This window comes from Manduca sexta, unplaced genomic scaffold (genome assembly GCF_014839805.1).
Source record: "Manduca sexta isolate Smith_Timp_Sample1 unplaced genomic scaffold, JHU_Msex_v1.0 HiC_scaffold_2416, whole genome shotgun sequence".
Classification (NCBI taxonomy): domain Eukaryota; kingdom Metazoa; phylum Arthropoda; class Insecta; order Lepidoptera; family Sphingidae; genus Manduca; species Manduca sexta.
Window position 1 is genome coordinate 1 of NW_023593378.1, and position 23,713 is coordinate 23,713.

A 23,713-nucleotide genomic window follows, 5' to 3' on the forward strand; every position below is an offset into this window, starting at 1 on the left:
GCTCTGTAGTCTGTAATGGTTCTGGCGTGAAGACCACCTTCAACGGCTTATATACTGGTGAGCATTAACCGGGTCGTTGATGATTTGGCGCCGGCAATTCTTTAACTTTATATAACCATGCCGATGTTCTGTGTGACAGGTTTAATGGTGATATTGGCACTGCAGTTCTTCACCCAGTATTTCGAATTCATTCCGAAGGCTGCGCTGGCCGCTGTCATCGTTTCCGCTATTCTGTTTATGGTCGAATATAACGTGATCAAACCTATGTGCGCGCCAAAAGTGAGTACCGCATTCTTTTACTATACTTACTTATGTCAAGCCTAGTGTAAGACCTAAAACGTAACAAGGAAATTTGTCTCGTCCACAGAGTTAGACCTCATCCCAGGTGTCGGCACGTTCGTGCTGTGTCTCACGCTGCCAATCGAGCTGGGTATCCTCACCGGTGTTATAGTGAACATCATCTTCATCTTGTACCACGCGGCGCGTCCCAAGTTCTCTGTGGAGATGTTGAAGGTAAGTAAATGACGTAATACGGAACAAGTGAGTCGCACCACTGGTGCCCGGCGGCAGACTGATCTCACCAATGATGGTGCGTGTTCTCTGTTTCAGACGGAGGCGGGCGTGGAGTACCTGATGATCACGCCGGACCGCTGCTTGATGTTCCCGTCAGTGGACTACGTGCGGCGACTGGTGATCAAGTTCGCGGCGAGCGGCTCTGTGCCCGTGGTGCTCGAGTGCACGCACATCTACAGCGCTGATTACACTGCCGCCAAGAGCATCGAGCAGCTGACGGCCGACTTCCATGCGCGTCGGCAGCCGCTGTACTTCTACGAACGTAAAGCCCTCCGTGTGCTCCATCTTCGAGGCGGTCGCCAAACCAGAGCACTTCGTGGTGTTCTACGAGGATGAGGAGCTAGACCGGCTGCTGGCGGCCGACGACAGACTAGCGCCCGTCAAGCAGCCGCCGCCGCCACACCACGCGTGAACCTTCTCATACGTCACGCGACCCTTACCGAGCAAGAAATATTTTCAGAGATTGATTTAAAGGAGTGTGATATTTTGCAGAGATAAGACGATATTATTATACAAGTAAACATAGCTATATGTATACTGTAGGAGCGGTCTGTACATACGTTAACGTATCCAGTAGTAGTGCCGCCGGTCCCGCGTCCATCGGCGCCGCGCCGCGTCGATGTAAAACTCCCGACTCCCGCTTGCGGCGAGCTTAAGGCTGTGCGACTTGCGAGCTGTGATCCGAGCTCCGAGCGCCGCGCAGAGCCGAGCCTCAGCGCCCCGGAGCGCACCCTAGTATTATCAATGTTCTAATAGAAACTTAATGTGAACACAAAAAGCAACAGATCGTGATAGTTGTCGTAGTGGTTAAGTAACGATTTTATTTATTTTTAGGTGATTAAAGTACAACTTAGGATACTATCCGCGTTATTTTATTACGTAAATTGTAAAGCTTTAAGTGGCCTAGTAAGCGATGTGTGCGAGCCGGTCCTCGCACGCGGCAGCGCTCGTCGCCGGGCGCTCCGCGGACTTGCCATTGCCGCTGCCGAGACGAGCGCGAGGCTCGACACTCGGCCTCGGTACTTATATCTGTTGTTTGTGATCCTCAACTAGTACTTAAGTAATAAATATATTTTAACAGAGCGTATAGATTTTAAATAAATTGTACTTATGACGTCGAGTGTGGCTGTGTATCTGTAAGTATGTGCGCGCATCTTTTGTGAGTGTGTGTGCGTGTGTGCGAGTCGAGTGAACGGCAATAAATACTATTCTGTCACAGTTCCAAGAACAAAGTTATTAAACTCTTTAAGAGTGCAATTCATTTGTTGTTTTATTTTTAGTATTATATACATACTAATATCATATCATAATATCTGCGGTTATTGTGATCACTGCTGACCCTCCCGTCTCCCACGTCCCAGCGGCCGATTAGGACACAAAATTACTCTAATGGTGTTAAGTACTAAAGCTATGGGTGATTCTCTGATTTGGATCCAATATTGGAAAATTGGGAGAAAATTTTAGATTTTGAAAATTTTGACGGGAAATGTAAATATGAATAATCATAAATAATCTATGTACGAAAAAAAATTACCAGAAAGTATCGGAGACGTGGCCTCTCATATTTTTACTTGCGACGGTAATGATTTTTCGTTTAATGGTTATGACTATTTTGTGATGGTACTGAGACGATGTTTATAAGTTATGACTGATTAGATGGCCTGTGGCATAATTTTATAGTAGTTTAAAAATAATACATTAGTTATATTTAATTTTTACAAAAAACTTTGATATTTTTTTTTTTATTTATTTATTTGCCACTTAACATCTACTTTTACAGGGTATCCGTAATACAGTACTGTTGATTTACTCTATACTACTTACTTATGTTATACTATAATATTATCCTTAGTCTATGTTCTCTATCTTCAAAACTAGGTACTATAAACAATGAAATATAATGTTACACCTTACCGCATAAGCGCACGGACCTTAGTGAAATACCTCATAGCACAACAAAAAATATATTAATCTTTTCTGCAACATCGTTATTCATGCTCAAGGCGCGTGTGATAAGTGCTTTATATTAATTAATTGGTCCTTCCAGGCGGCACCACCAGCAGCCGCGGTCGCCTCCGCCTACCGAGCTATTTGTCAGGCACGGAAAACTTCACCGCTTCAAGCAAACCGGGGTTGTCGATCTTGCTAAGTATTAACTTAAAGAAATATGTTACCAATGCTAGCTCTCGTCTAGTTGCCAATTCGTCGCAACCCACCATACCTACTATAAACACGTTCGGATACATTAACGGGCAGATGACATACAGCTTCTGGTACAGATACTTAGTAATTTTTTCTGAATCCGTTCTAGCATGAGACTATTTTTAGTTTCATGTGGTGACTAGATGAATGCATTGCATTCTAATTGACTCCTTATTATTTACTAGTTCATTGTACAATGCTGTAATAGCTTAACTGTTGGTAAACCCTTCTGCGCGTTTCAGCACGAAACCCAATCTTGTAGATGTTTTTTTACAGACATTTATTATATGGTTACGAAGTATCAATTCGATGTCGAGGTAAAGATACTCCGAAATCTCGAACTGTATCTTTCCTATTTAATATTACACCTTCCAGTTCATAGAGGTGGCGGTATTATCGTTTCCTTATATTGTAACATATGTATTGCTGAGGGTACGTTTCCTAAGATATGGAAAAAGACGGACGTCATACCCATACATACGATGGAATCCAAAAACATTGATTATTATTACCGACCCATCTCCATTTTCTTCACCCTTGCTTGAAGCTTTTTGAAAGGTTTGTATACAATAAGATTTATCCTATTTTGCATGATATCATAATTGAAGAACAGCATGGATTTGTGAAAAGAAGATTTATCGTACCAACTTACTTCTTTATACACGGATTATTTATTTAACAGAAAAGATCACAAAGCACAAGTCACGTGAAATTATTTTTTAGAAAACTTGCATTTAATGCATCGCAACCAAATGGCAGATGCGATAGGTTTATTGCGATGGTTCGCATATGTGACAAACAGAACTCAACGTGTTAGCATTAAGAGTTTTCATTCGAATTCTGTGACTTACTTTCGGCGTTCCACAGGGATAAATTCGGTTACCTATTTTATTTATTTTTTATAAACAGCATTTGTTACTGTTTCAAGTACTCAACATTTTTGCTTTATGCCGACGATCTTAAATTATATAGAACGATTAATAATGCTGCTGAATATCGATTATTTCCAAAAGAATAGAATAGATTTTCTCATTATTGCCATAAAAATAAAATATGTATATGAATATCTCTAAATTCCTGTCACATTATAATTTTCTTTCTTAAAATCAGTCGAATCATTTCAGTCTTGTTAAATTATAATTCTTCTTTAGGTAAACTTGTTAAGTCATCCTTTCGCAGCGATAATTAGTTTTAAGAATTAGTAATACTGGTTAGTACATAAGTAATAGGAACTAATAATATTAAAATTGACCTCAACTTCTTTAAAAAAAATAAAACATTTAAATGAAGTACATAATTGAAAAAAAATAATAGGAATTGTTTTAGTACTCCTACCTCTCATCAAATAAATAGAAGGTTAAAATTTCTTAATCAGATGAAATTTTTCTCATGCTGTGTTTTAAATCGAAAAAGTTAAAAGGATTTTTTATTGCTTTGACTGACTGTAAAGGAGGACATTGAAGTCAGGGATATTTTTTTGTTTCTTTGAATGACGAGACGAGCTTGCCGACATACAACCCGCCCATAAACGATAGAAACACATTTCAACATCTTGAATTACAAAGTATTGTTTGGTATTCCACTGCGCTCGGGCCATCCTGGGAGACATGAGATCTTAGGTCTTATTATGTCCAATAGTTACACTGGCTACAATGTCCTTCTAATCGGAACTCAACAGTGACTACACACTGCTGTAGGGCGGCAGAAATAGACATTGCGGTGGTATTTACCCAAGGGAACTCTCACATACGAGAGACATACCACCAGTATTTCATCTGACAGCCGACAATATGTTGCTCCGCTCAATCTCGCAATCTCGCGAGATCTCGTAAAAAATGTATCTAAGCGACTCAGTCTCGTAAAATATGGCCGAGATATCGCGATATTGCATTCCCTTAGTCGCGCCACTCTTAAAAATCAGTAAAACATCATACCACATAATAAAAATCCTTCTTAAAGTTTACACAGAGACACCGCGTTGCGTGTGAAAGGGATAACAATATAGGGAATAGGGAAGCTATGCGCGTCCGAATGCGCTTCGAACACTACGAGGCGCGAGCACTGCGCGCGAGTTACGATTTAACTAATTAATATAAAGCGATATTAAAATCTTGATTTAAATTAATGAATATTAGATTATATATCCAAACATACTCATTAATATTCAAGTTAAGTTTTTTTTTTCCCTTTGTTATTTTAAGTAATATGCGAAAGGTAGGTAACCCGGTTGGATCGGCTTATGTATTATGTCGCAAATCCGAAGTTTTGTACTTTCTGGACGGTTTTGTTTTATCGACGTGACAACACCGATGAGTGGACCGAGGACTTTGTAAGCAAGTAAATGTTGTATCCCTTTATGTGTGCGTTATGTGAGCGGCGGTGAGAAAAGCATGGCTCGATAAAAATAAAAAAATAAAAATAAAATACTTTATTTATCTCGTAGGCGAACAAAGTTGCACTTATGATACGTCAAAACAAAGAATAAGAATAATTATTATTTCTAAACTACTATTAAAATTACTTTACACAACTTACGGACATTTTTAAATTAGGGATAAAGTTTATACAAAAGACAAGGTACAAACCGAAGTAACCAGCTCGGGCTGGCAAGTAGTATTAGATAAATAATGTAAGCAATTTCTGGTTTTGCCAGTGTTAATGCAATCCTACCAGTCAACAAATAGGGCTTTGGTCCTCAGTATAGTTGAAACCGCTGTGTCTAGGCTCAGAAATCTGTACTGTTATCAATTTTTTTTATAATCTTTATTTATTTCGGGGTTTTATCCAGCTAGGATATGCCAACCCCGTAATCAACTTATTATTTCAAAAAAAGTAATAAAACAATAATATTTAAAACAAAAACAAAGTCGTAATGTAACACGTAGGGTACACCAGCTGACGGGTCAAACATCGCGGCCAGCTGGCCGGGCCGAGCGGTGCAGACGTAGCGCGACATGGCGCACCGCCGCCGCTTAGTCGGCATTTGCTTTGTAGTATGTACCCAGTACCCACGTACCGCAACCGAGTAATAACGAATAATACGTAAACCTGGCTTTGTCTACTAACCACTATATTTTTTACGCGACTAACCACCAATTCCCTTAAAATACCACCCGAGTACTTTTTACCCTTCTCACAAATTAACTGATATCGACAACTGCAACTAGCGCGATGAAATTTATACTCCCAATAATCCATATCTATACTCCTATAATAAATCTGTAGAGAGGTCAATTCTGTACATGAAATATATTTCCAAAATAACTATCAGTGGGTGATTAGGGATCGATGCTGATGCCAAAAATGTAATTAGTAAAATTTTGTCTGTCTGGCTGTCTGTCTGTATAACCGTTATAGAAACAAAAACCACTCGGATGGATTTTTAACGAAACTTGGTACAATTATTTGTCATACTCCTGTGCTGGTTATAGTATACTTTTCATCACGCTACAATTAATAGGAGCAGAGCAGTGAAGGGAAATGTTGGGAAAACGGGAGAAGTTACTCCATTTTTGCTTCCGTCGCGTGTGCAACCTTAATGGTTAAAGCTACACAGAAATCATGTATGACGGAAATGTTCTCCTTAAAATTATGTAAAAATATCCCACGACAGCATGTGTCTAACTTTTATGGTTGACTCACAATAACACGTGTAACTCCCGATAGCTTAGCAGTTCGAAGCTTTCTCATTATATTTGTCTACTCTTACGTTTATAACACTCTCAGTCATCCCCAATTAAAAAAAAGCAAACATTATTAATTATCCACAAAAAGAATCATAGAAATCGGTATGGAAACACCAAAGTTATACATGAAATACGCTAATAATAAGTCATCATGCGTGAATACTGAATCATGCTATAAGCTTTTTTTTTTTTTTTTTTTTGTATATATAAGGTCGCGAACGCACAGGCAGGCGGCTTGCTTGGCACCTAGAGGCTAGCGAATCACCTAGCGAGTAGCTTCGTAAAACGAACATTGTCGAAGTTCGCGACCGGCTGCATTTTTGAAGTCCGTAATTCACGCGGGCGAAGCTGCGGGCGGAAGCTAGTCTAAAATAAGATGTTACTCGTCGTTTCTTTGCCGAATAAATGATGTAGGTAAGTAATTTATTTTTCTATCCACGTGGCCTTGAGTTGACACGTTCAGTTCCACATTTTTATTGTCCCTCGTCACCTATGTGGGAAGGAAGGAAGGAAGGAAGGAAGGAAGGAAGGAAGGAAGGAAGGAAGGAAGGAAGGAAGGAAGGAAGGAAGGAAGGAAGGAAGGAAGGAAGGAAGGAAGGAAGGAAGGAAGGAAGGAAGGAAGGAAGGAAGGAAGGAAGGAAGGAAGGAAGGAAGGAAGGAAGGAAGGAAGGAAGGAAGGAAGGAAGGAAGGAAGGAAGGAAGGAAGGAAGGAAGGAAGGAAGGAAGGAAGGAAGGAAGGAAGGAAGGAAGGAAGGAAGGAAGGAAGGAAGGAAGGAAGGAAGGAAGGAAGGAAGGAAGGAAGGAAGGAAGGAAGGAAGGAAGGAAGGAAGGAAGGAAGGAAGGAAGGAAGGAAGGAAGGAAGGAAGGAAGGAAGGAAGGAAGGAAGGAAGGAAGGAAGGAAGGAAGGAAGGAAGGAAGGAAGGAAGGAAGGAAGGAAGGAAGGAAGGAAGGAAGGAAGGAAGGAAGGAAGGAAGGAAGGAAGGAAGGAAGGAAGGAAGGAAGGAAGGAAGGAAGGAAGGAAGGAAGGAAGGAAGGAAGGAAGGAAGGAAGGAAGGAAGGAAGGAAGGAAGGAAGGAAGGAAGGAAGGAAGGAAGGAAGGAAGGAAGGAAGGAAGGAAGGAAGGAAGGAAGGAAGGAAGGAAGGAAGGAAGGAAGGAAGGAAGGAAGGAAGGAAGGAAGGAAGGAAGGAAGGAAGGAAGGAAGGAAGGAAGGAAGGAAGGAAGGAAGGAAGGAAGGAAGGAAGGAAGGAAGGAAGGAAGGAAGGAAGGAAGGAAGGAAGGAAGGAAGGAAGGAAGGAAGGAAGGAAGGAAGGAAGGAAGGAAGGAAGGAAGGAAGGAAGGAAGGAAGGAAGGAAGGAAGGAAGGAAGGAAGGAAGGAAGGAAGGAAGGTTTAGGTTTAGGTTTAGGTTTAGGTTTAGGGTTTAGGTTTAGGTTTAGGTTTAGGGTTAGGTTTAGGCTTAGGTTTAGGGTTTAGGTTTAGGCCTTAGGTTTAGGCTTTAGGTTAGGCCCAGGCCCAGGCCTAGGCCCAGGCCTCAGGCCCAGGCCCAGGCCCAGGCCAGGCCCAGGCCCAGGCCCAGGCCTCAGGCCCAGGCCCAGGCCAGGCCCAGGCCCAGGCCCAGGCCCAGGCCCAGGCCCAGGCCCAGGCCCAGGCCCAGGCCCAGGCCCAGGCCTCCAGGCCCAGGCCCAGGCCTCAGGCCCAGGCCCAGGCCCAGGCCAGCCCAGGCCTCAGGCCCAGGCCAGGCCCAGGCCCAGGCCCAGGCCCAGGCCCAGGCCCAGGCCTCAGGCCCAGGCCCAGGCCCAGGCCCAGGCCTCAGGCCCAGGCCCAGGCCTCAGGCCCAGGCCCAGGCCTCAGGCCCAGGCCCAGGCCCAGGCCTCAGGCCCAGGCCCAGGCCCAGGCCCAGGCCCAGGCCCAGGCCCAGGCCCAGGCCCAGGCCCAGGCCCAGGCCCAGGCCCAGGCCAGGCCCAGGCCCAGGCCCAGGCCCAGGCCCAGGCCCAGGCCCAGGCCCAGGCCTCCAGGCCCAGGCCAGGCCCAGGCCCAGGCCCAGGCCCAGGCCCAGGCCCAGGCCCAGGCCTCAGGCCCAGGCCCAGGCCCAGGCCCAGGCCCAGGCCCAGGCCCAGGCCCAGGCCCAGGCCCAGGCCCAGGCCCAGGCCCAGGCCCAGGCCCAGGCCCAGGCCCAGGCCCAGGCCTCCCAGGCCCAGGCCCAGGCCCAGGCCCAGGCCCAGGCCCAGGCCAGGCCAGGCCCAGGCCCAGGCCCAGGCCCAGGCCCAGGCCCAGGCCAGGCCCAGGCCCAGGCCAGGCCCAGGCCCAGGCCCAGGCCCAGGCCCAGGCCCAGGCCCAGGCCCAGGCCCAGGCCCAGGCCCCAGGCCAGGCCCAGGCCCAGGCCCAGGCCCAGGCCCAGGCCAGGCCCCAGGCCAGGCCAGGCCAGGCCAGGCCAGGCCAGGCCAGGCCAGGCCAGGCCAGGCCAGGCCAGGCCAGGCCAGGCCAGGCCAGGCCAGGCCAGGCCAGGCCAGGCCAGGCCAGGCCAGGCCAGGCCAGGCCAGGCCAGGCCAGGCCAGGCCAGGCCAGGCCAGGCCAGGCCAGGCCAGGCCAGGCCAGGCCAGGCCAGGCCAGGCCAGGCCAGGCCAGGCCAGGCCAGGCCAGGCCAGGCCAGGCCAGGCCAGGCCAGGCCAGGCCAGGCCAGGCCAGGCCAGGCCAGGCCAGGCCAGGCCAGGCCAGGCCAGGCCAGGCCAGGCCAGGCCAGGCCAGGCCAGGCCAGGCCAGGCCAGGCCAGGCCAGGCCAGGCCAGGCCAGGCCAGGCCAGGCCAGGCCAGGCCAGGCCAGGCCAGGCCAGGCCAGGCCAGGTTAGGCCAGGTTAGGTTAGGCCAGGTTAGGTTAGGTTAGGTTAGGTTTTTCCCTGTTGATTACACAGTTGTTTTGCTTATAAAGTAGTACAATTTTGCCATAACCAATATAGCTTGCTTATGTGGTGCTCTTTGAGTGTCAGAGGGGGGTGAGTGTCCGCTATTTGATACGCAGCTCATCCCCTGTGATTTCATACTCAGATATAGGTAAGTCTAATTAACTAATTAACATCATACTATGGTTTGCAACATTCCGCAATGTTTCAAACAATTCTTCAATTTTGGTTAATCTTTTAAGTGTTAGTTATTTACATGAATCGTTCTCAATAGATGTTTACTATAATAATTCTTGGTTTCTCCCGTCTCAATTTTACAGGTTTATACATTAGGTTCTTAATCTTAATCTGTAATCTTAGCCAACTAATATTCTTAAATGACACATCTTGTACCGTCTTACGTCTATTACACCAAATTCTTTTATCTATTCTTATCCTTACATTACATTGGTTTAACACCGGACCATATGTATTTATAATGCGGTGTTTGTCCGTGTGTGTGAGAGCCGGATACAGTGTGTGTGTGTTTAGTGAGTGTTGTCGTTTCCCGTGTGTTATTTTGCGTTTATTTTCTTAATTTGTCTAAATATGCCATCTAATAACTCTAAAAATGATTCTGTTGTGCCATTGGTTCTTAAAATGTTGGTTAAATTGTATGGTTCGACATCGTACCTGTTGCATATTGTCTCATGCCTGTGTCTAGCAGACATGAATATGCTGCAATGTCGCATTAAATGTTCTACCGTCTGTATTGAGGTATTGTCGCACACGCAAAGTATCGCAGCTGTTTATTTTAAATCTATACAAGTAGGCCCCATGATATCCATGCCCGGTTAAGACTCTGTGTGAAGCTAAAAGATGGGGTGGTTTTCCGCCACAGTTCCCGGATTTTTCCAGATCGGGTAGGAGCGCCCGCGTGTCGCCCCTGCTCAGCCTGCTCATACCTCGTCTGCCAGGCCTCATCAGAGGAGCCGCGTGCCAACCCCTTGACATAGGACAGCGGAAAGCGGCAGTAGTCCGGAGGTCTGTGTAAGTCACAGGCCTCATTGGCCGCCCTGTCCGCCATCTCGTTGCCAGCGATGCCGGCGTGACTCTTAACCCATGAGAAATTGATGGTGCCTATCGTTTGATACTGGTGCACCATCCGGTGGATGCTCGTGACAATTGGGTGTGTATTACTGCGAATTTTTAAGCGACAATAAAGCTGATTGCGAATCGGAATGAATAAATGCTTGTTTGTATTTGTGGTCAAGAGCCCACCGACACGCATGTTGTATGGCAAGCAGCTCCGCCTGGTAGACCGTGCAGCATCCGTGTAATTTAATCTTTTTGGTTACTATGATGTTCCCACCCGGGTCGAAGCACACGAAGGCGGCCCCCACCCGGCCATCGTCCCGCCTACCGCCGTCCGTGTAGATGTGGTGGTAAGCGTTGTGTTGTTGTTGTTGTTGTGTGCCGACTTCAATATTTATGTCTGTGTCAGTGTGTGCATATGTCGATTCTCTCATCCGGAGGTGATATGCATGTAATTGAAACACGATCGGCTGGGTGTAAAAGTAGGTGGGGCGGTGTTGGAGTTTCTAGTCTAATATCGCTGGGTAAGTATTCTGTGGTACTTTTGAGTTTTACTTTTCTCATCGTGTTTATTTCCAATATTTTTAAATCTCTAATGGGGTGAACTGTGCAAGTGCTGTAGCTGCGTTGGTTGAAACGGTTCTGAAAGCGCGGATTGCCCTTTAAGAGCAAATCCTCTCTGTGTGCTGATTAATAATTTGCTGTTGGATTTTCGGTGGACCGCATGTCCCCATACGCCCGCCGCATAAGTGATGATAGGTTCTATGACGTGCTTATAGATTATTTTAACGTTATCCGTGTGTGCTCCCAGGTGGGCCTGATATACAAACATAATTTCATTAAAAGATTTTCCTGGCTTTTTCCGTGATGTAGACGATGTGTTTTCTAAATGTGAGTTGGTCGTCTATAATTACCCCGAGCACCTTGATTTCCCGCCCGAAAGCGATCCGATGCCCGTCCATGACAAGACCCGCAGGCTTGGCCCGAGGTGTGAAGGCGATCGCCTGGGTTTTGGGGCGCCAAAGGTTAATTTGACGCTCCTCCCCCAGTCGGCGATCATGCCTAGGGCCCGGTTTGTGTGTTGCGTCAGTGTGCTTACGTCCTTTGCAGAAACGATAAGCAACACATCATCCGCGTATGCCTGCAGGTGGCATCCGGTAGGCAGTGTAGTGTCCAGAAGCTCGTCTAGGATCAGGTTCCAAAGGATAGGCCCACAAGTGGACCCTTGGATACATCCTTTGGACATGCTCTTAGTGACCCGCGCCCCCGCGTGGCTCAGAGTGACTTTGCGGTCCGCAATATAATTGGTGATAAGCCCAAAGATGTTTCTCGGGCAGTCAGTCTCTCTGAGCCTGTGCAGTAACGCAGGCCACCAGGCATTGTCAAACGCCGCCTTGATGTCAAGTGACACTGCGACGGCGAGATGTCCCTCCCTCTTCGCCTTCCTGACGAGTTCTAGAGCAGTGTGAAGCGCCAGTGTGGTATTCGCTTGTTCTTTAAAACCAAACTGATTTTTATTGGTTTTACCGCCTACGGACGCCCTGTATGTAACCCTTTTAATGAAAAGGCGCTCAAACAGCTTGCCAAAGACGGGCAGTAGGCCAATCGGGCGGAAGGCCCCGATGTCGGTGTAATCAACCTTCCCTGGCTTCGGTATGATCCGCACGAATGCCTCCTTCCATCGCTCGGGGAAGTATTGGAGATGCAAACATCTGTTTAATATGTTTGTGATTATGTCGGGGTGGTTGACCGCGAATTGATGGCAAATGTCCGATGTCAGACCGTCTAGCCCCGGTGCTTTCTTCGGGTTCATTGTCCCTAGGTGTTCCAGTATTTCTTCTTCGCCAAAGGGTGGGTCGTCCGGGGTGTTAGGAAATGTGTGGCATGTTGAGCGAAGTGTCGCGTGTCTAGCCCTCGGTGTCCGGCCCGTCGTCAGGATAAAAAATGGTTGAGCAGTGCCTCGGCCGTCTCCGTTCCCTCGACTGTGTATTTGTCGCCGATCCGGAGTGTAATGGGAGGTCGTCGCGGTGCGGTGTCTTTTAATAACCTGTTAGTCAGGGACCAAACGTTTTCCCGGTCTGGAGCTCACAGAACTTTCGAAAGTTCTCGCAGGACGCTGTGCGTATCTCTTTGCATAGAGCGCCCTGTGCTCCTGCAGCTCCATGGCCAGGGAGTCGGTCTGGCCCCCGCGTCTAACGGCACTGTGTAGTTGTCTGTGTAAATCTATAACTGTGGCTTTGCGCGCTTCCAGTGCTTCAGTCCACCAAGGAGGTCGCGGTTTGCCGCCTCCCTCGCTTGGGTGGCATAGAAGCACGACAAGCTGTGTGTATTGCTTGTGTGATTTCTTCCAATGAGTGTGTCAATGCCCGCCCGGTCGAGGTTATGTATGGTGTCTTTAGATGCGTCAATTCGCAATAAGTTGGTGTCTAGCGATTCCTTAAAACGCCCCAATGGGCGCTGGCGCTCTTGTACTGAAAAGTGGTGTGTATATGTTGTGTGGTGTTCGTGTTGCTGTGTGTTCCGAGGTCAATACTGAAAGTGATAGCGTGATGTTGTGACGCTATGGCTGTGTCTAAGTCGACCCTCCATTCGCGTATGTACCCCCATAAGTCGTCAGACGCAAAGGTAACGTCGATTATGGATTGTCTAACCTGGCCGTGTGTTACTGTTTCAAAGGTGGGCGTATTAAGTGTATTGCATGGGTGTAGATCGGCGTTAAACGTCATCTCCCATACTCGTTCGCCCCGGCGGTTATTGCGAGCACTGCCCCAATCAGTATGCCACCCATTAAAATCCCCGCCTAACACTGTTGCGCTCCCCCGTACCGACGTTAGGAAATGGTGGGTATAATCTAATGTGTTGTTGCAATCTTCTTTGGGTTCTATGTATATGGATGCTAAATACAGTCGCTTACCTCCGAGCGTGAGTCTTACAACGCTTAAGTTCGAGTTGGAGTATTGCGACATTCCAATTATGTTGTATGCTAAATTAGATTTGGCAAAAATGCAGGCTTTTGTGCCGGCTTCACCCGTTTGAAACTGGTAAATATTTATGCCTGGTATATTTTTAACCGTCTTGGCCGTCCCCAAGTATGGTTCGGATACTAGGGCAACGTGATGTGGGCCCGCCAAGAAGGCCACGACAAAACCCCTGTAGGCAACTTTTGGATCGGTCAAGGTTTTGTTGAATAACGTGTAACACTGCGCGATTGTCTTTATCCATAATTGATTCTTGATTCTATCCTGTTTTTCACTGTATTTATTCTTGGGCATACGAAATCGGTGGCTCTGTGTCCAGTGTTGCCTGAAGTTTTATATTTGCTATTGTGAGTGACGCAGTTGTAGCACCGCGCCTTTGCTTTCCTTTCTCGCTCCGCACAATTACCGCTAGAGTGTCCCGACGCGGCGCAATAGGCGCAACGTGGTGTGTTATCCGCGCATTTGTGACTTGTGTGTCCGAATTGCAAACATGTGAAGCATTGCATAAACGGTGAGAATGGTTCCACATGGACCCTCTGGTGGTCTACGCATATCTTCCCCATCCCTATAATTGCCCGCCACACGGCCGGCTCCGCGGTGAACACTGCGTTATACAGATGTTCCTTGTAGTTCTTTCTTTTGAACCTAAGTACGATGGGTGGGTCACTATTGCTAATGGCTACTGAGGTTATGTCGGGGTTTTGTTGTAGAATAGTCTCGGTTAATTCGTCGGCGGGGGTATCCCCCGATATTCCCTTCAGAATGAACATCGGGCGTAGACAGCGTGCAGGTTCCGCGCGCACTTCCTTAGCGTTACTAAGACGCTTAAGGACGTCGTCGCGATGTTCATCCCGGTCGAACTCTACTCTTAACTTATTGTTTGATAAGGGCTGAATTTTCGCGGGGGCGTAGGTACTTTTCTTAAATGTTATGCTATCCCTAAAGGCTCTCATCGCCTGTTGCTTGTTCTGCACGGGGTTGTTGGATGTTACGATTATGGCCGGCCTGTTAGTGGGCAGAGTAACGGTTGGTGGTAGTGAGCTATTAGTGTAGGTGGAGGTATTGTGTACGCGTGGTGTTGTTCTGGTGGTAGTGCTGTTGGCCACGGTCGCAGCAACGGCGCTGTATGTCCCTTGGCTGCGATGGCCGTGTTTGCTGTTGTTGTATCTTTTCTAAAATTTTATTTTGTTTCGCTGTATTCGCGTTGACCGCTTGTAGGTGTTTGTTTAATTCCTCTCTAACTGAGGTGATTATGTCGTTCTTAAGCGCTCCCATTTCCGACGGATTGTGTGTGGTTTTGTCAGAGGTGGTGGTTGTTGTGGTTGTGGTCTCTATTGTTTCGTTATGATCTTTGTTGCTTTGATTTGTTTCCGCACACGGAATCAATATATTAGGTGGTTGATTTGCTATTAGTTTTTCCATGCATACTGTCAAATTAACGATCGATAATTTGTCAGGCCTGCTGAGGCTCTTATTTTTGGTCACCGTGCGCGCTATGTTGTTTGCGACACGCCTGAGGGCCTCCATGAGTAGATTTAAGTCTGTCACTTCGTTTCTCTCGGCATTAATTTTGCCATTTTCCTAGTTCTGGCGGCTTTTATTGTTGCATCCTCCTTTTCTGTCCCTGGATCGACAGATGGAAGAGTTGCCAACACTGCTGTTGTTGTTGAAGCTATTGAGGCTGTTGATGAGACTGTTGAGGCTGCTCTGCTTCTGGTCCTAATCGCTGAGGTCGTCTCTATAGTCCTGGTTTCCTTTTTCTTCTTCTTCTCGTTCTCATTGTCTTTTCCCTTGTTAATTTCTGGTGAGCTCGATCGTGAGCGTGCTGATTCAAATGAGTTTTTTGATGTATTCATCTTGAGATGAATACGCGAGTGCGCGGCACTGCTTCAGTAGTAGTAGTAGTGCGTGCGGCGCCCAGACCTCGTTCGCACCCTATTGGGAGTGAAATTTGGGGGGGGAGTGGTCAGTGGGGATCAAGGGAGGTTGGGGAGGTTGGGGGTCAAATTTGGGGTGGGGGTCAATGGGGGTCAGGGGGTCAGGGAGGTTGGGGGTCAAATTTGGGATGGGGGTCAATGGGGGTCAAGGGAGGTCAGGAGGGGTTAGGGGTCAAATTTGGGGTGGGGGTCAATGGGGGTCAGGGGGTCAGGGGAGGTTGGGGGTCAGATTTGGGGTGGGGGTCAATGGGGGTCAGGGGGTCAGGGGAGGTTGGGGGTCAAATTTGGGGTGGGGGTCAATGGGGGTCAGGGGGTCAGGGGAGGTTGGGGGTCAAATTTGGGGTGGGGGTCAATGGGGGTCAGGGGGTCAGGGAGGTTGGGGGTCAAATTTGGGGTGGGGGTCAATGGGGGTCAGGGGGTCAGAGGAGGTTGGGGGTCAAATTTGGGGTGGGGGTCAATGGGGGTCAGGGGGTCAGGGGAGGTTGGGGGTCAAATTTGGGGTGGGGGTCAATGGGGGTCAGGGGGTCAGGGAAGTTGGGGGTCAAATTTGGGGTGGGGGTCAATGGGGGTCAGGGGGTCAAGGGGAGGTTGGGGGTCAAATTTGGGGTGGGGGTCAATGGGGGTCAGGGGGTCAGGGGAGGTTGGGGGTCAAATTTGGGGTGGGGGGTCAATGGGGGGTCAGGGGGGTCGGGGGTCAAATGTGGGGGGTCAGTGGGGGGTCAGGTATTGTGGGGCACTTTGGGCTGATTGAAATGAGTCCCCACTCGGGTATATTAGGATAGGTGTATGGGATATTATTGGAAAGGGGAGATAGGGTGAGGGGGGGGTGTGTCGTCAATGGGGTCTTTAAAAATGACTGCCCGGGCCGAGCGTCGATCACTCGTGCCGAGGCGTCCCCAAGCGCACAGTAAGGAAAATGTTAGGGTGGGGGTGGGTGATTAGAAGGGGAGGGTATGGGTGCAGGATTACTGGGCTACTCGGCGCGATTGCAGGGAGTCCAAACTCGGGTACTCTGCGTCCGATATTCGCCGAGTTGTTCCAAAAGAGGGGGGGGGGGAGGGGGGAGGTGATTAGGGAGGTTGGGCTCGCGGAGCTGATTGAAATGAGCCCAAACTCGGTTATTCTGAATTGTGTATTGTGGAAGTTAGATCTGTGGGGTATTAAATTGTTGAGAATGGAAGAGGGGAGGTGATGGGGTAGAAACGTGGGCTGCTTCAGCACCACTCCCTGAGCCCAAACACGGGGGTTCTGGGTACAGTGGGAGCGGAGATAGACCGGGGGTGTGAGGGTTTATGAGCGGGTGTCGGGGGTGGGGTACACATAAACGTACCCCGCACCTGCTAACTTTGTTTGTAATTTATTATGGAAACCGCACAAGTTATCTTTGTTGGTTTTGTCAAGTGTAAAGTGCAACTGTAAGTTTGTGTGGTAATGTGTTATGCAAACCGCAAATACAAGTTTGTCGGGTAAAAAGAAATAAAATTGTTAGAATTAAACTCGGGTGATAAACGCGCGGTAACGTAAACGTGTTTTCGCACGTTTAGGCTAACGCGCGCGTTATGTTGAAGCTCGCTAAGTATCAAATGAACCACCGCGCGGTCACGTAGGCACGGTCGCGATGGTTCGGAGGTTAGTGAGCCTGGCACTTTGCCGGGTTCAATTTTATATTTAACAATTTAACAAGAATTAGAAAGATTTAAAAATTAAAGTTGAAGTTAGTTAGCGAGTATACACAAGAAATTAAAAATTTTCCAAAAAATACAAAACACACACAGAAAAATTTGAAAAACCTTATGAAATTAACAAAATAAATTAAATGTTGAAGTGATATCACACTTTTCTGGTTAAACCTTACAATTACAATATATTGATAAGTATTAATATTATTATAGTTCGTATTTGTAGATCGAAAATGGTATCGTTTTTTGTCGCACCTTAATTCAGCGGTCGTTCCATTCGTGAATAAGCGCACCGTAAGTTGTCACAGGGTGTGCACGTGGCTAGGCGTGCGCGGTGTGAAGCAGGGGGCGAGCGGGCGGGGTGCCCGCGTCGTCCAGGCGGGTCGTTGTTATGCCAAGGTAAATCCCCGGCAGTAAGTAATTTGATGATTGTTTTCACTTTTCACTGATAAATAGATTGATCACTGAGGTGTTTTGAGTTAAATTAATATGATGTTCACTGTATTATTGATCCCTCCGTTAAATTAAATTTAAATTTAAATTGATTATCGGTAATTATAGTTCCACTAGTTAATGACAGAGTTATGAATTATGAGTAGTTCCTATAGTTTTCACTATTTTCTTTGTCACAGTTTAATGTCATTGACACGAATTAAGTGGAAAGATATTAAGATTAAATGTGACAAAATAAATTACTGGTAGTGAATTTTTATATATTAGTGAAGTAAAGTTCCAGTGCTTGATCACTTAAGAATCGTTTAAAAATCGCATTAATAGGTTAAGTTATTTTCTTGCCAAAATTTTGTTTACTCTGAAAAAGTTCCAGTACTTAATCACTTAAAATCACGTTAATCGGATGAATTAGTTTCTTACCAAAATTATATTTACTCTGATTATTTTCTGCAAGTTGCACCTTCCGCATAATGCCATCCACGGATTACGTAATTTTTCACTGAATTATTTTCTAAAACTTACATAAAATGTTCAATAACCACGCAGATACGAGGAGTAGCGACTTGGTTGATGTGTCCCTGGATGCGCAGGTCTTCGACGGAGCAGGAGGCACTCTCAGACAGGAGCTAGGTCACCCCCCCGTCGAGTTATGCCTCCTGTTGTGGCTCGGCTATTCGAAATATTTGGGCAAGTGGTGCACAAAACGCTTTCTATACACCAAAGTATGTGGTACACAATTGTTTTCTTTGTTTTATATTGATGAGGAGGTTCCAGTGCTTCTAGTTGTATACTCAGATAGAGATCGAATTGAAACCCAGGGTCAGGGTGAGCCTTGAAAGTTTGAGTACGATTCGCTTTACGTATGTTGGTGGTTATCAGCTGTTTCTGACTCTGTTGTTTGAGTTACATAGACGTTTGTGGTGTCACTGGATGCGCCGTGAACCAGCGCATCCAGGGGTGCTTAGAAACAGACTTCGTATTAATACGCAACAGTAGGATGGCTCACTAAACACTGGGGGTGAGTTTGAACACTTGTCACTATGTTTACAGACCTGGAGCCATGAAGTCCTGGGCCTGAGGGGACCGGGCTTTGGCACCAGTATAGGGGGTTATCTGTTTATTAGAAAACACAAGTACAGTACCTGTATCAACGATATCCAGTTCACAGTGGATTTTTTAAGAACATGTGTTCACTTGTGTCACAAATCTGCCGCACAAAAACACTTATAACTCCGTGGTTATTAATCACATAAATCCAGGGTTCGGCACAGGGTAAGCTGGGAGCACTCCGCACAGAATAGCAATCCGAAAATATAGTGTAAAAGCGATGAATCGCGATTTGCAAGCACTTTAACTCGCGGGGCAAATTTTCGAGAATCACGTTTTTGTCTCTGAAAATTGCAATTGTGGTCCGATTGAGATAATTTTAACACGACCGGGTAGGTAGTCGCAGCGCGCAACTTTTGGTGTATCGCACGGGTTTTAGTGGTTCACTGACCGAAGTTGTGGATTTTTGATCGCGGAGCGACGCGGTTCGCTGTTTACCGTTCCGCGTGGGCGCGACCGGCCAGGTTAGGCCAGGCCAGGCCAGGCCAGGCCAGGCCAGGCCAGGCCAGGCCAGGCCAGGCCAGGCCAGGCCAGGCCAGGCCAGGCCAGGCCAGGCCAGGCCAGGCCAGGCCAGGCCAGGCCAGGCCAGGCCAGGCCAGGCCAGGCCAGGCCAGGCCAGGTTAGGCCAGGCCAGGCCAGGCCAGGCCAGGCCAGGCCAGGCCAGGCCAGGCCAGGCCAGGCCAGGCCAGGCCAGGCCAGGCCAGGCCAGGCCAGGCCAGGCCAGGCCAGGCCAGGCCAGGCCAGGCCAGGCCAGGCCAGGCCAGGCCAGGCCAGGCCAGGCCAGGCCAGGTTAGGTTAGGTTAGGCCAGGTTAGGTTAGGTTAGGTTAGGTTTTTAGGTTTTCTTGACTAATGGTTCGACTTGGGGTTTATTTATTTATCTAAATATAGTGATGAGTGTGATTCGAGTAAGTGGAATGGGGGCGAGCGGGGTCCGCTATTTGATACGTTGCCCACGCGCCCCACATTTATCCATATTATTCGCAAGGATAAAAGTATACACGATTAATATAATTATTTAAATACAGAGAGTTTGCATATATGTGGCGTGTGAGCGTGCCTCCCTTTGCAGTCCGCGCAATTGCCATCCTGAAAGAGAAGCACTGATTCGCCGCCCCTTGATACATTAGCGCATCTATTTACTATGGCATTGAGACTATATGCATTTGTGCTAAAAGTGTTATTTTCTCCAATGTGCGGCTTGCCAGGCGGGCGGGTTCCGCTATTTGATACGTTGCCCGCCCGCCGACTCACCCCCGTTTGGAGAAGTTTACCTATAAGCTATTGTTATTCGATAAATATTAGAAGATGTTAGATCGCCAGCTGAACTATAGCGATAACGAAGCGCAGGGCATGCGGGGTCCGCTATTTGATACGTTGCCCGCCATACCACCGCGCTCCGCCACTCAGCACAGCCGCAACCCTAACAACAGATATATAAGTAACAGTAAAGGGCGCTATTACCAAGTGGTGCAGATAACACAATAGAGAAAAATCACATAATAAAATAATACTATACTATAGTCGCTATCTTTCGAGTCTACCCCGACTTCCGCGTCATAAGCGGCGCAGGAAGGTTGCCCGCAGAGGCGCAGTTCCTAACGTCACATTGATGAGGCTAACCAATTGTTAATCCTCTCTGTGACCCTATTCAATCGGGGGGAAGCTCGAAAGCCGCTAGCTTATAGTCGTGGAGCCTCTTAATTGCCTACCGATCTCAATGCACGACAGCGACAAGATAGCGATATAAGAGTGGTTATAATTAAAATCCTATATTCATATATACTATAAATTACAAAGTAAAGTATTAAATCGAAGAGAGCGTAGTTGTGTTTACGATGATACATATGTATCGGGACTTGTTTACATAGTTTAAGTTAATCAATTACAGCAGTGGTGATTAATAATTATCGTGAGAATCACATGATGTTGTTTATCGATATACATTCTTATACTTATTCTAAGTTTCTATGTGTGGGCATGTTCGTGCAGTAAGAGTCTTATTGGAATATAGTGTGTGCAATATCTTAGTATAGTTGTTCGATTTGTGTGTTTAGTTATTATAAATTAAATTGACTCTATAAAACGAAACAGCCCGGGCAGTAGTTATTCTAGTTTGGTTCTTATTATCTAACTATAGTCTTTATCCATATTCACATAGTTGTTGTTCGAATTACTACAAGTGTTTATCTATATTATATACATCCATTGTCTCGATTAGTGGTAATAAATACAGTTCAAGTGGGTACAATTGTGCCATTTGGCGCTTAGTGAGTGTTTCGAGTTTAGCTGCTTCTATGTTGACCCACCCTTCGCTCAAACTCTGCTTTTACTTACTAATCCCGACTTACGCGACGAATACAGCGCAGGCGGGCTGCCTGTATCCACGCAGTTACTACAGTCAACAAACAAAATACCACTATTAATATCCCGTCCGCGGCCCCAGTAAGTCGAGATAGTGTTCAAATAGCCGCTTATTGCGGTCGTGAAGACTTGTGTTATGCCCGCCCCTCTCCGATCGACTACGGCTACAGAGCTTACTGAGCGGGGGTGCATAAACATTTCCGCAACTATTTTGCCTAATCCTAATACCTATTTATACATAATTATTTAATATATACATAGCTTACTTACTCATACTTATCATAACATATCCTGTATCTAGTTCTATATTTATAACATATTATAACACATACTTATTCTGTATCTACTAAACTGTTACTTAAACTTTTAAAATATAATTCACTAAAGTCTTTAGAAATATGCACACAATGGATTGTTTACGGCACACCGTCGCTTGCGTCGAGTCCTTTGTCTCTCGCCGGTGCCCTGGCCGACCCGCTATTATGCGTCGGTCGAGCACGGCGCCCGGCAACAGCGGCGGTCATGCTATCCATGTTGCAGAATAATGACCCTAACTGTGATGTAGTTAGGGCCCCTAATTGTTCGGTGTGTTTCGCTATGCTGTCACTGTTATCCACTGTGTAGTTCGTGATTTCACAATTTAGTGACCGTCTCATACATATCTAATATTAACTAAATTCTATACCATACTTTAATTACTTATATAATATTATACAATCTTAGAATCCTATTTATAAAATATTTATAAGTCTATACATTATAGTTTCTTACGTCTAGCACTGTTATACTATACACAAATATCTAAAATCTATAAAACCATATTGTCCGTATATCTGTTACGCCGTTCCTCATTTTCGATTATTGTTGCGCTCGAGCGGGTCTCAGGAATGCGGCCGCCGGGTGCAAGCGAGGGCGGAGATGATTCTCACGCCCATCTCGCTCGCGCCGACTGGAATGCGGCGCGCTAGTACAGGCGGCGGCGCGTAACCCAACTTGAGCCCCCGAGCCGTCCGCTCGATGCAATCGCAAGTTCTTGTGCGCGTTGTTTTCAACCTTGAAGTTTTATAATTTGGAATTTTTGCCTGCGAGCAGGCGCAAGCCCGCCGCTCTTGTTTGTTTTCTTATGGTTATGTTGTTCGCTGCCATTGTGGTATGCACGCACAAAACATGACTGAATCGTCCGAGTAGAATTGTTCGCGTTTCACAGATATCACTATCTATACTATATTAACCTAAACACATATTAATCTTATACTATATCAATATTATATTTAAAACTACATATTATAACAAATACTTATTCTATGTATACTATACTGTTGCTTAAACTTTTTAGATATAATTCACTAAAGTCTTTAGAAATGTGTGCACAATGGATTATTTACGGCACGCCGTCGCTTGCGTTGAGTCCTTTGTTCTCTCACCCTTGGCCGACCCGCTGCTGTGTGTGCGTCGGTCGAGCGCGGCGCCCGGCAACAGCGGCGGCCGTGTTATCCGTGTTGCATAATGACCCTAACTGTGATGTAGTTAGGGTCCATAATTGGTGTGTTTCGATGTACTATCACTATTATCCACTATGTAGTTTGTGATTTCACAATTTAGTGAACGTCTCATTCCTATCTAATATTATCTATATTCTATACCATAATAATAAGTCTATATATAATAATACAATTATCCTATACATATGGTGACCTATCAAATAATAAGTACGATTGTGCATTCTAGCTTCTTACATCTAGCACTATTATACCATAAACAAATATCTTAAATCTATAAACCATATTGTCCGAGTATCTGTTACGCCGTTCCTCATTTTCGATTATTGTTGCACTCGAGCGGGCCTCAGGAATGCGACCGCCGGGTGCAAGCGAGGGCGGAGATGATTCTCACGCCCATCTCGCTCACGCCGACTGGAATGCGGCGCGCTGGTACAGGCGGCGGCGCGCGTAACCCAAATTGAGCCCCGAGCCGTCCGTTCGATGCAAACGCAGGTTATTGTGCGCGTTGTTTTCAACCTTGAAGTTTTATGATTTGAAAATTTTGCCTGCGAGCTGCGGCGCAAGCCTGCCGCTATTGTTTGTTTTCTTGTGGTTATGTTGTTCGCTGCCATTGTGGTATGCACGCACAAAACATGACTGAATCGTCCGAGTAAAATTGTTCGCGTTCCACAGATATCACTGTCTATACTATATTAGCCAAAACACATATTAATCTTATACTATATCAATATTATCTACACATAATTAATCTAGCGCATAATATCATACAATAATTATACCCCATATTCTATACAATATTAGCCTATACATACTTATGCCTATCATTTGTTATAAATTCCTATGTCCTTAATATATTATTAACTATACTATACTATAAATTATTTATGAGTCTGTATAAAACTGAGTGGGGTTCCTGCGCGAACCCCCGTCCCACAGACGGGCGCGCGCCACCGCCGCCCCTCGGTCGAGCCGGCCAGCCTGCCAGCCCCGCACGAAGCGGCGGCGCGGCATGAGCGGGGGTGAGCGGTGAAGGAGGCATCCCGGCCGAGCGCGCAACAGCAGCCAGCCCGCCGCGCCGTGACGTCACCGTAAATTTATACGGCGAGGCGCGTCGCGTCGTCACCGCTGGTACTGGTGAGCCGGTTTTGCGAGAGGCTCTCCCGCATTATAGCGCGCGCGCAAGTATGGCGCGACGCTTCCACAGCCGGCGAGCAGCGAGAGCACGAAATGTGGCGCGCTCCGTTACGTTGGAGCGCACGCCTTCC

General features: G+C 46.7%; 1 pseudogene; it reads left to right on the forward strand.

The window, feature by feature from the left end:
- The first annotated feature begins 5 nt into the window (after positions 1-5).
- On the forward strand, positions 6-1,834 carry LOC119192159 (annotated as a pseudogene).
- The last annotated feature ends 21,879 nt before the right edge of the window (positions 1,835-23,713 follow it).